The sequence below is a fragment of the Giraffa tippelskirchi genome, chromosome 14 (genome assembly GCF_054371585.1).
Source record: "Giraffa tippelskirchi isolate mGirTip1 chromosome 14, T2T-mGirTip1v1.2.pri, whole genome shotgun sequence".
Lineage (NCBI taxonomy): Eukaryota > Metazoa > Chordata > Mammalia > Artiodactyla > Giraffidae > Giraffa > Giraffa tippelskirchi.
In genome coordinates, this window is record NC_137288.1 from 72,903,474 (window position 1) to 72,918,258 (window position 14,785).

At 46.3% G+C, this 14,785-nt stretch overlaps 1 long non-coding RNA gene and 1 pseudogene across 3 annotated transcripts; one reads left to right on the forward strand and one right to left on the reverse strand.

Moving 5' to 3' along the window:
• Positions 1-196: 196 nt before the first annotated feature.
• Positions 197-11,009, forward strand: LOC145534314 (serpin B8-like; annotated as a pseudogene). Its single transcript, XR_014074456.1, has 6 exons — positions 197-429; positions 2,796-2,932; positions 4,696-4,813; positions 5,379-5,491; positions 7,068-7,227; positions 10,445-11,009. The product of XR_014074456.1 is annotated as a serpin B8-like (transcript).
• LOC145534315 (uncharacterized) lies at positions 5,912-12,210 on the reverse strand. 2 transcript variants are annotated; one of them, XR_014074458.1, is made up of 4 exons: positions 12,188-12,210; positions 10,461-11,301; positions 9,072-10,117; positions 5,912-7,853 (listed from the first exon to the last, which is right to left on the reverse strand). It is a non-coding gene; the product is annotated as an uncharacterized LOC145534315 (long non-coding RNA). The 2 variants fall into 2 exon arrangements; XR_014074457.1 differs by lacking the exon at positions 12,188-12,210 and adding an exon at positions 11,835-11,866.
• Positions 12,211-14,785: the final 2,575 nt, after the last annotated feature.

Sequence of the window (14,785 nt, forward strand, 5' to 3'; positions counted from 1 at the left end):
GCTTAACCACTGGACCACCAGGGAAGTCGCTTGCGGTCCTTATAAGAAAACTGAGCTCACCCAGTGATCCAGGTGACTCTCTCCATCGCACGATCCTTAATTCAGTCTCACCCACAGGTTTCTGGGATTTGATGTGGATGTTTGAGGGTGCAGCTACTCTGCTGACCACACCTAGTGTCCACAGACGGGGCCAAACGAGCAGGTGACTCGTGGAGGGCATGGTTGATGTGCTTCTGTTTGGCTTTTGACACAGACCTCCACCGATGAATGCTCTCTGCGAAGCAAACGGCACTTTTGCCATCAAGTTATTAAAAATGTTGGGTGAAGAGCACCACTCGCGACATGTGTTCTTCTCTCCATTGAGCCTCTCCTCTGTCCTGACCGTGGTCTTAATGGGGCCGAGGGGAACACGGCGGCCCAGATGTCCCAGGTGTGTGGGCTTCCTCTGTGTTCTCATAGAGCTCGTCTGTTCTTACCTCACATTGGCTGATGGAAGCCAGTGAGGCCGGGAGATGGGGGGCACCGAAGGGATGGAGAGAATGCAGTCCTGAAAGTGGCAAGGAGAACTGTGTGAGACGAAATCTCCTGCTAGTGTTCATGGGATACACTGAGCGTTATTTGCTGCATCTTTGATAAGCAAGGGAAATTACAACTCCTTTTCACAAAAAAGCCAAGAATTTCAACTTTGTTCTGTTTTAAACTTTTACTGATGTTATATTTCAAATGGAAATGCAACCATGTAAATGAACTTTTTGTTTAATGCATTGTTTCTAGTATAAGGTTATGCATAAGTGGAAAAAGTGCAACACAAATGGGAACTTATATCTCCTGGAATTGTTTAGATAGAATCTTATCTATCTATCTATCTCTCTATATAGATTAGCCATATATATCAGTTCAGTTCAGTCCCTCAGTCGTGTCCAACTCTTTGCGATCCCATGGACTAGAGCACACTAGGCCTCTCTGCTGCTGCTGCTGCTAAGTCGCTTCAGTCGTGTCCGACTCTGTGCGACCCCATAGACGGCAGCCCACCAGGCTCCGCCATCCCTGGGATTCTCCAGGCAAGAATACTGGAGTGGGTTGCCATTTCCTTCTCCAGTGCATGAACAGGAAAAGTGAAGTGAAGTCGCTCAGTCATGTCTGACTGTTAGCGACCCCATGGACTACAGCCTACCAGGCTCCTCCGTCCATGGGATTTTCCAGGCAAGAGTACTGGAGTGGGGTGCCATTGCCTTCTCCGCTTGGCCTCTCTGTCCATCACCAACTCCCGGAGTTTACTCAAACCCATGTCCATCACGTCGGTGATGCCATCCGACCATCTCATCCTCTGTTGTCCTCTTCTCCTGCCGCCTTCAATCTTTCCCAGCATCAGAGTCTTTTCCAGTGAGTCAGTTCTTCACATCAGGTGGCCAAAGTATTGTAGTTTCAACTTCAGCATCAGTCCTTCCAATGAATATTCAGGGCTGATTTCCTTTAGGATTGACTGATTTGATCTCCTTGCAGTCCAAGGGACTCTCAAGAGTCTTCTCCAACACCACAGTTCAAAAACATCAATATATATGTGTTTGTGTATGTGTATATGTATATATAATCTATCAATATAAAATCTGATTGATCTACATGGTTTATATATGACTTTAGACACAAATGAAGTGGGCTTTCCAAGTAGCTCAGTGCATAAAGAACTCGCCTGCCAATTCAGAAGATGCAGAAGACCGGGTTCGGTCCCTGGGTCGGGAAGATCCCCTGGAGAAGGAAATGGCAATCCACTCCTGTATTCTTGCCTGGACAAAGGAGCCTGGTGGGCTACAGTCCATGGGGTCACAAAGAGTCAGACACGACTGAAGTGACTGAGCCCGCACTCATGTGCCAGGAAGCAGCGGCTGTTACTTCAGGGAAGTGGATGCCCTGGTGAAACTGTCTCAGGAAACTCTCACACATCACATTCTCATGAATGTCAGGGTGCACGGACCCTCCTCGGAATCTGTCCCCAGCCCCAGTTGCATCCCTGGTGGCTGTTTGTTTCGGCTCCCTGGAGGAGGGAGGCTTTGTGCTGGGATCATTGGGATATAAGGGAACAGCCTTAATTCTGATTGGACATTTAAGTACCGTCTAGACTGGAGACTTGTATGGAATTCCTAACGAAACATTTCCATGTTTATTTCTGCTGATTCCTGTATTGTAGTGGTTATTCCATATATCTGTTCTGTTCAGTCTCCCTCCTGAGTGATTGCACGCTGCCTTCCTGGAATAGATACACCTGCTAGAGCAGGGCTGTCGGTCCGCCTGGGGGCGATTTTGCACCCCCTTGGACAGTTGACAAGGTCTGGACGGTTGGTTGTCATACCCGAGAGGTGCTGCTGACATCTAGTGGAAAGAAGCAGGACCGCCTCAGAGCAAAGTGGTGTTGGTGGTTTAGTCGCTGAGTGGTGTCCAACTCTTGAGACCCCATGGACTGTACCCCACCTTGAGATTTCTGCCCATGGGATTTCCCAGGCAAGAATACAGGAGTGGGTTGCCATTTCCTCCTCCAGGGGATCTTCCCGACCCGGGGATCAAACCCACGTCTCCTATGTCTCCTGCATTGGCAGGCGGATTCTTTACCGCTGAGACACCAGCTTTGTGGCCCCAAATGTCTGTATTTCCAGGTTGAGTAACTCTGTGCTAGATGGTCAAACCAAACTTCTTTTAAAATAGGATGCTTTGTGATTTTCAGCGCAGAAATTTGTTTGGGAAGGGCTCTTTGAGGGAGCAGATGGCATGTTATACGGCGGTGTTCTTGTCTTCTATCGCCGGGCGCTTTGTCTGAATGAAGGTGGAGGTGTCCACTGAAGTTTGCAGTCACTCCTCGGGGAAGTGAGCACGCCCGGCCCACAGAGCCTGCTCCCACCTGCCAACAGACTCTGGGGAAAAGACGAGTGATTTCTTGCCAGTAAGTAGTGCTCCCACATTGATGAAAAAGAAACTGAAATAAAACAGAAATTACAGAAGAGCAGAAATAAAGAATAGCTGTACTGCCTTAAAAATGTGCTTAGAGTTATACTTCTGTAAACTGAGAATTTTATGATTGCCTCTGAACTGTGTCCTTTAGAAATGATCGTTTCTGACATCTCACGCTCCCAGATGTCAGTTTCAACTTGTCCGTGCTCATGCACCCACACCTGCCTTCCCCCATCCCCATCTCAGTGACCACAACCCCTAACCCCCGTCTCATCTCTGCTGGGCACTGTCAGTGGAGCTGACCTCGCAAGGTCTCTTAAATTCGTCCCCTCTTCTGAATCACCATTGTCGTTGCCTGTGTCCGGGTTCTCACACCTTCTACACTGTTATTTTAATTGTTTTCTAACTGATCTCTCCAAGTCCAGCCTGGTCCTTCTATACTACTGATAGAATAGTTTAAAATTAAAATATGTCCCTAAAAAATAAAATTTTGTATCTGAGTATTTCCTATTCATTGCAGTGTGTAATTCCAAAGTTCCCTAGTCCAGTAAAAGCCTGCCATTATTCAATAAGTGAGATCCAAACGACTGTGCCAGACGGTAAGCAGCGGGATGCTGTTTTAAGATTAATTAAATGATCGGGGTAAGTCTGGCCATCTTACCAGTTGGCAGCTCCAAGGATTATTCTGTAAGATGCAACTATAACCTTGTCCTGGCTGCTGTTGGGTGCTACCTGGTGCAGATTGCCTGCTTTGGGCTTCAGTATCCTTGGAGATGATTCTGAGTCCTTCATCTAGTTAGGTTTTCTAGGATAAGTACTTGTGATTCCAGGGATCTTCTGGTTAATGGATATTCATTTTTGAATATCAGCCAGATCTTTGAATGTTGTAATTGGGGAATATTGAGGACACAGGGGATCATTCTCCAGTTGTCACGGTCACTTGGGTTCTGCTCTCTACATCTTCTTTCCTCTGTGGAAGCGATAATGTTTGAGGGCAGGAGCTGGGTGGGGGATGGGAGCCAGTTGCCAGGCACGTGATATCAGAAAACAAATTTTTATGAGGTGAGTTATCTGTGAATTTTAATGTGTTATATATACGCTTCCTGATTTGACCCCACTTACATTTCATGACTCATCCCTTGTTACTTTTTCCCCTAATTCCCTACTCGCGCACACACATGCACACAGACAGACATACACACACATGCACATGCGCACACACACATACACACACACACACACACACACACACACACAGATTCTACTCCTGGAAGACCTACAAGCCTTTTTGATAGCCTAGTTCAAGCCTCCCAACCATTCCATGAGGATGTTTCAGACACTCTGGTTGGTGCTGGTGATACAGAAATGAGTAAAACATGATTAGATCGCCTAGTGGAGGAGATAAAATCAAACAGAAGGTCAACATGGAGTCACATGTTTAACAGGAACGTTTTCGGGCTGTTTTATGCATGGCTGCTGCCGCCCATGTTCTCAGAACAGCCTGCAGCTTCTGTGTGTGTGTTTCTCAGTAGACTGTGAGCCACCTCAGGTCCAATGTCCTATCTTCACCCTGGTGTCCACACCTGGCACAGTGCCAGTGGTCTATATAGTTTTATTAATTGCACAAATGAGTCTTAAAGTACAGATCGCCCTGTGCAAGCATTTATGCCAGAAACATGTTAAGGAAAAAATGTTTTCACACTTTGAGGAAAGCTTGCCAAGCAGAATATGGCTGCACTTGGTATTCATTTGTAGGCTTTTAAGGAATCCTGCCAGAAGCCCAATCAGGCTGACCTGGAGGAGCCGTCCTTTGCTGAAGGCACTGAGGAACACAGGAAACACCTAAACCACTGGGTGATGGAGAAGACAGAAGGTGAGAGGTTGTCTTTTCGGGGGAGGTGCTGCTATGAGGGAGACAGCCGAGACCGCCCGGATGTGACCCCACAGCATGGCCCTGCTTCCAGTGGCCTGTGTGTATGTGTTTGCTGGGTTTTCAGGCCAGTAATGCCATTCTGACATGGACTGTAGCCCGCCAGGCTTCTCTGTCCGTGGGATTCTCCAGGCAAGAACACTGGGGTGGGTTGCCATTCCCTTCTCCGGGGGATCTTCCCAACCCAGGGATCGAACCTGGATCTCCTGCATTGCAGGCAGACTCTTTACTGTCTGAGCCATCAGGGAAGCCCCAATGCCAATCTGATATTTTTCTTGGGCTTAGGAAATGGTGATTTCTGAAAAATGCTTAAACCTAGTGTTAGTCTCCACTTCAAGACTGTTGTTTGAGGACAGGCACTGCACTGCGTGTGTGCCCAGCGTGAAACCTCATCCCCCTGAGTCCTCAGGTGGCCAGAAAGGCAGGACCCCAGCCTTTTCTCAATATTGAGAAAACTTTTGTAAAGGAAAAGTTGATTCTCCCCCAGTAGCTCTCATACTCTTTACAGGTAAGATATCAGAGAGACTGGGGGCTGCGACCGTCCGTCCTCTGACTAAGCTCGTCCCGGGAAGGCCGTCTATTTCCAACCGCACAAGGGGGATGCCCTTCCAGACTAACCAGGTAGGAAAACATTTTGCAGACATATTGTTACTTTGTAAAGCAATACTCTGGGAAAGATGCTGCGAAAGATTGTGAAGGAATGCAAAAAAATAATTTATTTCACACTGTCTTGATTCTTAATTTATTTCTGAATGAATTTCATGTCCCCTGTATATCTCTTACTGGAATGGGAAAGAGAAATAGTAAAATAATTGTTATATTGGTCTTTTTGTCTTTGGTCAAATCAGTCTTCTGTCTCCGGTCATGTTATTTGGATTGAAAGAAAATTTCTTATAAGCCTTGGAGTTATGTTTGTATTATCCTATCACTGACTATATTTATACTTTTCCTTGCAGTTGTCAGTGACAACTATGACTGTTTATTGCCTTAGAATTCATGGCTGTACAATTCGGAATATAAGAAAAAAAGTGTTAGCAAATGTTCAGGACAGCTTTGTTTCTATTTATTTTTGGATCTTTTTTAAAAAATAAAAATTGTACATATTTAAGGTGTACAAGATGAGGATTTTAGGTGTATAGTGAAATGATTACGGCAGTGAAGCTAATTAAAATATCTTTCCCTCACATAGTTACCATATATTTTCTTGATGACAGCACCTGAAATCTACCCTTAGCAAATGTCCAGCATGTCATATTATTATATTATTTAATCCACAGTATTATTAACTATAGGCATCATGCTGTGTGTTAGATTTTTAGACTTCTATGCCTAACTTTAAAAAGCTTTTCTCCATTTACTTTTGAATATGATAATGGCTGGCGTCAATAATTCTCAGCTTGGAATTTGACCTCTCTCCATTTGATAATAGCATATTGCACAAAAATTTACAAGCCCAGAATATATTTGATGCAGTCTGGACTCTGGACGTCTCATCAAGGTTTTCCCTCCAAGAAAAGCAAGGCCATAAAGCCAATTATATCATTGAGCAACTTTTCAGAGTAAAACTATAACTCCCTCTGGCCTATATACCTTTTCTAAACAAATCTTCCAGTGCAGACTTGAATATTAGTTACTTTTCCTCTTAACTTTGAGAAATAGTTTTTTAATTCAAAGGTCCCTTTGAGTGGTTCTCTATTTATCTTTAAAAAAACACAATTTCTTCTGAGAGTAATATAGAGAGCTTTGTGTCTCTTGTTTATCGATTTTTCTCTCCCACATGGCGGTACTTGATCTGCTGGGACAATGGAATGTTATTACTCAACACTAGTATATACTAATGAAGATTTAACATCAATCAGCGTAAATGCTGATAGTAATAGATAATAGTAATAGAAATAGTAATTATTTGTACCTATATGTTATGTTCCGTGGGCTTCCCTGGTAGCTCAGTGGTAAAAAAATCTGCCTGCAATGCAGGAGACATGGGATTGACCTCTGATTCAGGAATATCTCTTAGAGAAGGGAATGGCAACCCACTCCAGTATTCTTGCCTGGAGAATCCCACGGACAGAGGAGCCTGGCAGGCTACAGTCCATGGGGTTGGAAAGAGTTGGACATGACTTAGTGACTGACCAACAAGAACAAGGGTTCTGTGAATTAGACATGTGATTTGATTTTTATTTCATACTTTTATCAGGAGAAGAAGATAGTGTGGATGATGTTCAAGCCACATTTAGAATGGGGCATGTGGAGGAGGTGTGCCCAGGTCCTGGAGCTGCCCTGTGCGGGGGCCGAGCTGAGCATGCATGTCCTTCTGCCAGATGAGGACACGGGTCTTGCTGCGGTGAGCCCTTGACGTTGAGTCAGTGTCTGTGGATCCAGCCTGAGCACGTTCTTTTTAAACTTTTTATTCTGTATGGGGATATAGCTGAGTAACAATGCTGTGATAATTTTAGGTGAACAGTGAAGGGACTCAGCTATATATATACACACACATGCATCCATTCTCCCCCAATCTCCCCTCCACCCAGCTGCCACATACCATTGTACAGAGTTTCCTGTGCTCTACAATAGGCCCTTGCTGGCTATCTATTTAAAATAAGCAGTGTGTATATGTCCATCCCAATCTCCCTGACTATCCGTTCCCCCAGTCCTTCCCCCTGGCAGCCCTAAGTAGCCTGAGCTAATTTTTAAAAGTCCAGCCACTGGATTGCATTTGAGGCATTTCCAATTTAGGTTTGTGCTAAGCAAGTGAGTGAGAGTCGCTCTGTCATGTCCAACTCTTTCCGACCCCATGGGCTGTAGCCTGCCCAGCTCCTCAGTCCATGGGATTCTGGAGTGGGTTGCCATTTCTTTCTCCAGAGGGTTGTTCTAATGGGTGCTAAATGAACACCACTGCATGACTTTTGGTGAACATGTGTATGCATCTCCACTGAGTGTACATCTAGGAGTGGAATTGCTGGTGTAAACATTCTGATGAAGCCTAGAAGAGAGTTCCAAAAATAAGAACGTTATTATTTATTCTGAAGGGAGAGGCTAGTTGAGAGCCCAGTAATTACTGAACAAAAGAACAGGAAAAAGATACAGATGGCTCTGAGCAGTGTTCCTCAAACATTAATGTGCTTATTAATCTAATGGGATCTTGTTAAAATGCAGATTCTGATTCAGGATTATGGCCTGAGATTTTGCATTTCTGACAAGATTCCAAGTGATGCAGATGCTGTTGGTCATAGACAAGTTTTGAGGAGTAAGAGTCTAAAGTACAGGTGAGGAATTTTTCTTAGGAGGAAAAGGACATTTTCCCATGACAGGAAAAGAAGGGTTCAGGTTGGGAGAAAGTAAATTTATAGGGTGGGAGGTGCAGGAGCGACAGTGTGCTGGTTATCTGGCTCCTGGGGGGTGGCGGAAGCCCTCCTATTAACATTTGCTGATTCCTGTGCTGTAAATACCTGTACCATGGGTGAGTTTAGGCTCCTAAGGGCTTAACGATTGACTTTTGCAGAAGGTACAAGCTAGCTCCAGCACACCTGTGCGTGCCGGCCCACCCTTGTGAGGGTAGGGCCTGCCTGATTTCCTTGGCTTCTCTATGGAATCAGGAAACTCCTGGCATAAGTCAAGGAAGAGATCTGTCACGGCAACTTTAGAAAAATTAGATGCAGCCATAGAGAGCAGACCTGTGGACACGGCGGGGGTAGGAGAGGGTGGGATGAACTGAGAGAGAAGCCTGGAAACATACACACGACCACAGGTAAAGCAGGTGGGAACCCGCTCTGTACTGCAGGGAGCTCTGACCCGGCGCTCTGTGACAGCCTACAGGGCTGGGACAGGATTGAGAGGGGGGAGGTTCAGCAGGGAGAGGAGATATATACACACACACATACACCTATGGCTGATTGATGTTGATGATTGGCAGAAAGGCATTGATTGTAAGGCAATTATTCTCCATTTAAAAATAAACAAATTAATAAAAAAATAAATGATAGTTATATAATAGAGGTATTAATTTTGCTATAATGGCAAATATGTTTCAATATATAAATGCATGAAACTAACATGTACGTGTCAAATTTACGCAATGTTGTATATCACATATATTTCAGTTTTTTAAAAAGCCCCTCACCCACCCCCCAGAAAAGAAAATGAGGAGAGTCTAGGAACAGAACTGACATCCAAACATCTGTCACTGGAGAGGCACTCTCACCTGGACTTCTGCTGGTAGAAGGAAGATGCTCCTCCTATATTTTTTTGCTTGTGGATAAGCAGAATGAGTGCTTGGTCTGGGAGGGTTTGAAGCTCCCCCCAGAACAGGCAGAGGACAAACGAGGATGCCAGAAGCAGCAGTCCTGTGGAATTTCCTATTCCTGCTCTCCCTTCCCCAGAATCCCTGAGTTGTCCCTCTTTCATCCAGCAGAGTTCTGAACCATGATTTTCACCCTTTGGTCGAACAGTTTCTCAAACTCATGGTACTGGGTATTGCATTTGCTGTTGTTGCTCAGTCGCTAAGTCATGTATGACTCTTGCAACCCCAAGAACTGCAGCATGCCAGGCTTCCCTGTCCTTCACTATCTCTTTGAGATTGCTCAGACTCATGTCCATTGAGTCAGTGATGCCATCCAACCATCTTATCCTCTGTCACCCCCTTCTCCTCTTGCGCTCATTTTTTTCCAGGATCAGGGTCATTTCCAGTGAGTCAGTTCTTCGCATCAGGTGGCCAAAGTATTGGACTTTCAGCTTCAGCATCAGTCCTTCCAATGAATATTCAGGAATGATTTCCTTTAGGATGGACTGGTTTGATCTCCTTGCTGTCCAAGGGACTCTCAAGACTCTTCTCCAGCACCACAGTTTGAAAGCATCAATTCTTTGGTGCTCAGCCTGCATTATGGTGCAACTCTCACATCCATACATGACTACTGGAAAAACCATAGCTTTGACTATATGAACCTTTGTCGGCAAAGTGATGTCTGTGCTTTTTAAAACACTGTCTAGGTTTGACATAGCTATTCTTCCAAGGATCAGACTTCTAATTTCGTGATTGCAGTCACCATCTGCATTGATTTTGGAGCCCAATAAAATGAAATCTGACGCTGTTTCCACATTTTCCCCATCTATTTGCTATGAAGTGATCGGACTGGATGCCATGATCTTAGTATTTTGAATGTTTTAAGCCAGCTTTTTCACTTTCCTCTTTCACCTTCATCAAGAGGCTCTTTAGTTCTTCTTCACTTTCTGCCATTAAAGTGGTATCATCTGCATAAATACAAGAAATTGGTTGTGAGAATTTCCTAAACTAAAAAACCAACTTGAGATGAATTTGGTACAGATAGTTAAAAATAAAACCCTACGCTTGTCTCAGGTGTTTCCTAGCTATTGTTCTCTTGTATCCATAAAACAGGAAAAATGCAAGAAATAGAGGGAAAATCTTGGTGTGTTTATTAGAGGAAATACCCTGTAGATTATCTTGGAACAGAACTCAGCATCTAGTCACAGGTCATGAGGGGGAGGAGTTAATGAGCCGGTAGGTGGGTGACTTCCAGGCTATGGTAGCTTTTAAAACTCAAGTCTTCATTATTTCAGGTGGAAAAACACTTACCTATGAGAAGTTCAGAGCCTGGACAGGTTCAGGAAGGTTGACTGAGGACAAAGTTCAAGTGTTTCTTCCCAGATTAAAGCTGGAGGCATTATGACGTGGAGGCTTGTCTTCGAAGTTTAGGAATGGCTGATGCTTTCGAGGAAGCCAAGGCAGACTTTTCCGGAATGTCAGCTAAGAACCTGCCCATGTCCAAGGTCGCACACAAGTGCTTCGTAGAGGTCAATGAGGAGGGCACGGAGGCAGCTGGGGCCACGGCCGTGGTCAGGAACTCGCGGTGCTGCAGAATGGAGCCAAAATTTTGTGCAGACCGCCCTTTCCTCTTCTTCAGGCACCAGGAAACCACAGCATCTCCTTCCGTGGCAGGTTCTCTTCTCCGTAAGAGCTGCAACCGCTGCACTTCTCTCTCCTCACTTCCACCCGCCCTGGCTTTACTGCAAATGCTGGTGGCCAAATGGATGCAGTGGTTTGAATACCTAAGTAAAGTGAGATTATTGTAACAGGTCTTCCCCTCATCGAGTTGTTAAAGAGGATTAAATTGGTTGATAAAAAGCTTGGGGGCTTGGCTGGTGGCTCAGATGGTAAAGAATCCGCTGGAAATGCAGGAGACCTGGGTTCAATCCCTGGGTGGGGAGGATTCCCTGGAGAAGGGAATGGCAACCCACTCCAGTATAATTGCCTGGAGAATTCCAAGGATAGAGGAGCCTGGTGGGCTACAGTCCATGGGTTCGCAAAGAATCGGACAAAACTGAGTGATTAGGACTTTCACTTTACTTTACAACATTATCTGTAATAGCAGACATGATATCATTATTGGAAAACAGTCAATTGCATTTTTATGCATCTAAAAAACAACAGAAAATGTAATAAATTAGTGAGGGATGAGGGGTTAGGGATGAGGGGTTGGGGTTAGGGTTGGTGGGGTGGGGTTAGGGGTAGGGTTTAGGGTTAGGGTTAGGGTTAGGGTTAGGGTTAGGGTTAGGGGTTAGGGTTTGGGTTACAGTTAGGATTTAGGGTTATGGTTAAGGTTAGGGTTAGATGAGTTAGGATTAGATGTGTTAGGGTTAGGATTTAGGGTTTAGGAGTTTGGGGTTAGGTTTTAGGGTTTAGGGTTATGAGTTAGGTTTACGCTTAGGCTTTAGGGTTAGGGCTGGGTTTTAGGGGTTAGGATTTAGGGTTAGGCTTTGTTTTAGGCTTAAGGCTTTAGGGTTTAGGATTAGGTTTATGCTTAGGCTTTAGGGTTAGGGTTAGGATTGGGTTTTAGGGGTTAGGATTTAGGGTTTGGGGTTAGAGTTAGGCTTTGGTTTAGGCTTAGGCTTTAGGTTTAGGGTTAGGATTAGGTTTATGGTTAGGATTGGGGTTAGGGTTAGGGTTTACCATTACGGTTACGTCAGGGAGCAGTGAGAGGCGGCGTCACTCCTAGAGGGGAAAGACGTCAGGGAACAGTGAAAGGCCATGTCAGGTCCTAGAGAGGAAAGACGTCAGGGAACAGTGAGAGGCGGCGTCAGGTCCTAGAGAGGAAAGACGTCAGCGATCCGTGAGAGGCGGCGTCCGGTCCTAGAGAGGAAAGCCGTCAGGGAACAGTGAGAGGCGGCGTCAGGTCCTAGAGAGGAAAGACGTCAGGGAACAGTGAGAGGCGGCGTCACGTCCTAGAGAGGAAAGGCGTCAGGGATCAGTGAGAGGCGGCGTCCGGTCCTAGAGAGGAAAGACGTCACGTCCTAGAGGGGAACGACGTCAGGGAGCAGTGAGAGGCGGCGTCCGGTCCTAGAGAGGAAAGGCGTCAGGGATCAGTGAGAGGCGGCGTCCGGTCCTAGAGAGGAAAGACGTCACGGAACCGTGAGAGGCGGTGTCAGGTCCTAGAGAGGCCGACCTCAGTGATCAGTGAGAGGGGGCGTCACGTCCTAGAGGGGAAAGACGTCAGGAGCCGTGAGAGGTTAGGGTTAGGGTTAGGGTTAGGGTTAGGGTTAGGGTTAGGGTTAGGGTTAGGGTTAGGGTTAGGGTTAGGGTTAGGGTTAGGGTTAGGGTTAGGGTTAGGGTTAGGGTTTAGGGTTAGGGTTAGGGTTAGGGTTAGGGTTAGGGTTAGGGTTAGGGTTAGGGTTAGGGTTAGGGTTAGGGTTAGGGTTAGGGTTAGGGTTAGGGTTAGGGTTAGGGTTAGGGTTAGGGTTAGGGTTAGGGTTAGGGTTAGGGTTAGGGTTAGGGTTAGGGTTAGGGTTAGGGTTTAGGGTTAGGGTTAGGGTTAGGGTTAGGGTTAGGGTTAGGGTTAGGGTTAGGGTTAGGGTTTAGGGTTAGGGTTAGGGTTAGGGTTAGGGTTAGGGTTAGGGTTAGGGTTAGGGTTAGGGTTAGGGTTAGGGTTAGGGTTAGGGTTAGGGTTAGGGTTAGGGTTAGGGTTAGGGTTAGGGTTAGGGTTAGGGTTAGGGTTAGGGTTAGGGTTAGGGTTAGGGTTAGGGTTAGGGTTAGGGTTAGGGTTAGGGTTAGGGTTAGGGTTAGGGTTAGGGTTAGGGTTTAGGGTTAGGGTTAGGGTTAGGGTTAGGGTTAGGGTTAGGGTTAGGGTTAGGGTTAGGGTTTAGGGTTAGGGTTAGGGTTAGGGTTAGGGTTAGGGTTAGGGTTAGGGTTAGGGTTAGGGTTAGGGTTAGGGTTAGGGTTAGGGTTAGGGTTAGGGTTAGGGTTAGGGTTAGGGTTAGGGTTAGGGTTAGGGTTAGGGTTAGGGTTAGGGTTAGGGTTAGGGTTAGGGTTAGGGTTAGGGTTAGGGTTAGGGTTAGGGTTAGGGTTAGGGTTAGGGTTAGGGTTAGGGTTAGGGTTAGGGTTAGGGTTAGGGTTAGGGTTAGGGTTAGGGTTAGGGTTAGGGTTAGGGTTAGGGTTAGGGTTAGGGTTAGGGTTAGGGTTAGGGTTAGGGTTAGGGTTAGGGTTAGGGTTAGGGTTAGGGTTAGGGTTAGGGTTAGGGTTAGGGTTAGGGTTAGGGTTAGGGTTAGGGTTAGGGTTAGGGTTTAGGGTTAGGGTTAGGGTTAGGGTTAGGGTTAGGGTTAGGGTTAGGGTTAGGGTTAGGGTTAGGGTTAGGGTTAGGGTTAGGGTTAGGGTTAGGGTTAGGGTTAGGGTTAGGGTTAGGGTTAGGGTTAGGGTTAGGGTTAGGGTTAGGGTTAGGGTTAGGGTTAGGGTTAGGGTTAGGGTTAGGGTTAGGGTTAGGGTTAGGGTTAGGGTTAGGGTTAGGGTTAGGGTTAGGGTTAGGGTTAGGGTTAGGGTTAGGGTTAGGGTTAGGGTTAGGGTTAGGGTTAGGGTTAGGGTTAGGGTTAGGGTTAGGGTTAGGGTTAGGGTTAGGGTTAGGGTTAGGGTTAGGGTTAGGGTTAGGGTTAGGGTTAGGGTTAGGGTTAGGGTTAGGGTTAGGGTTAGGGTTAGGGTTAGGGTTAGGGTTTAGGGTTAGGGTTAGGGTTAGGGTTAGGGTTAGGGTTAGGGTTAGGGTTAGGGTTAGGGTTAGGGTTAGGGTTAGGGTTAGGGTTAGGGTTAGGGTTAGGGTTAGGGTTAGGGTTAGGGTTAGGGTTAGGGTTAGGGTTAGGGTTAGGGTTAGGGTTAGGGTTAGGGTTAGGGTTAGGGTTAGGGTTAGGGTTAGGGTTAGGGTTAGGGTTAGGGTTAGGGTTAGGGTTAGGGTTAGGGTTAGGGTTAGGGTTAGGGTTAGGGTTAGGGTTAGGGTTAGGGTTAGGGTTAGGGTTAGGGTTAGGGTTAGGGTTAGGGTTAGGGTTAGGGTTAGGGTTAGGGTTAGGGTTAGGGTTAGGGTTAGGGTTAGGGTTAGGGTTAGGGTTAGGGTTAGGGTTAGGGTTAGGGTTAGGGTTAGGGTTAGGGTTAGGGTTAGGGTTAGGGTTAGGGTTAGGGTTAGGGTTAGGGTTAGGGTTAGGGTTAGGGTTAGGGTTAGGGTTAGGGTTAGGGTTAGGGTTAGGGTTAGGGTTAGGGTTAGGGTTAGGGTTAGGGTTAGGGTTAGGGTTAGGGTTAGGGTTAGGGTTAGGGTTAGGGTTAGGGTTAGGGTTAGGGTTAGGGTTAGGGTTAGGGTTAGGGTTAGGGTTAGGGTTAGGGTTAGGGTTAGGGTTAGGGTTAGGGTTAGGGTTAGGGTTAGGGTTAGGGTTAGGGTTAGGGTTAGGGTTAGGGTTAGGGTTAGGGTTAGGGTTAGGGTTAGGGTTAGGGTTAGGGTTAGGGTTAGGGTTAGGGTTAGGGTTAGGGTTAGGGTTAGGGTTAGGGTTAGGGTTAGGGTTAGGGTTAGGGTTAGGGTTAGGGTTAGGGTTAGGGTTAGGGTTAGGGTTAGGGTTAGGGTTAGGGTTAGGGTTAGGGTTAGGGTTAGGGTTAGG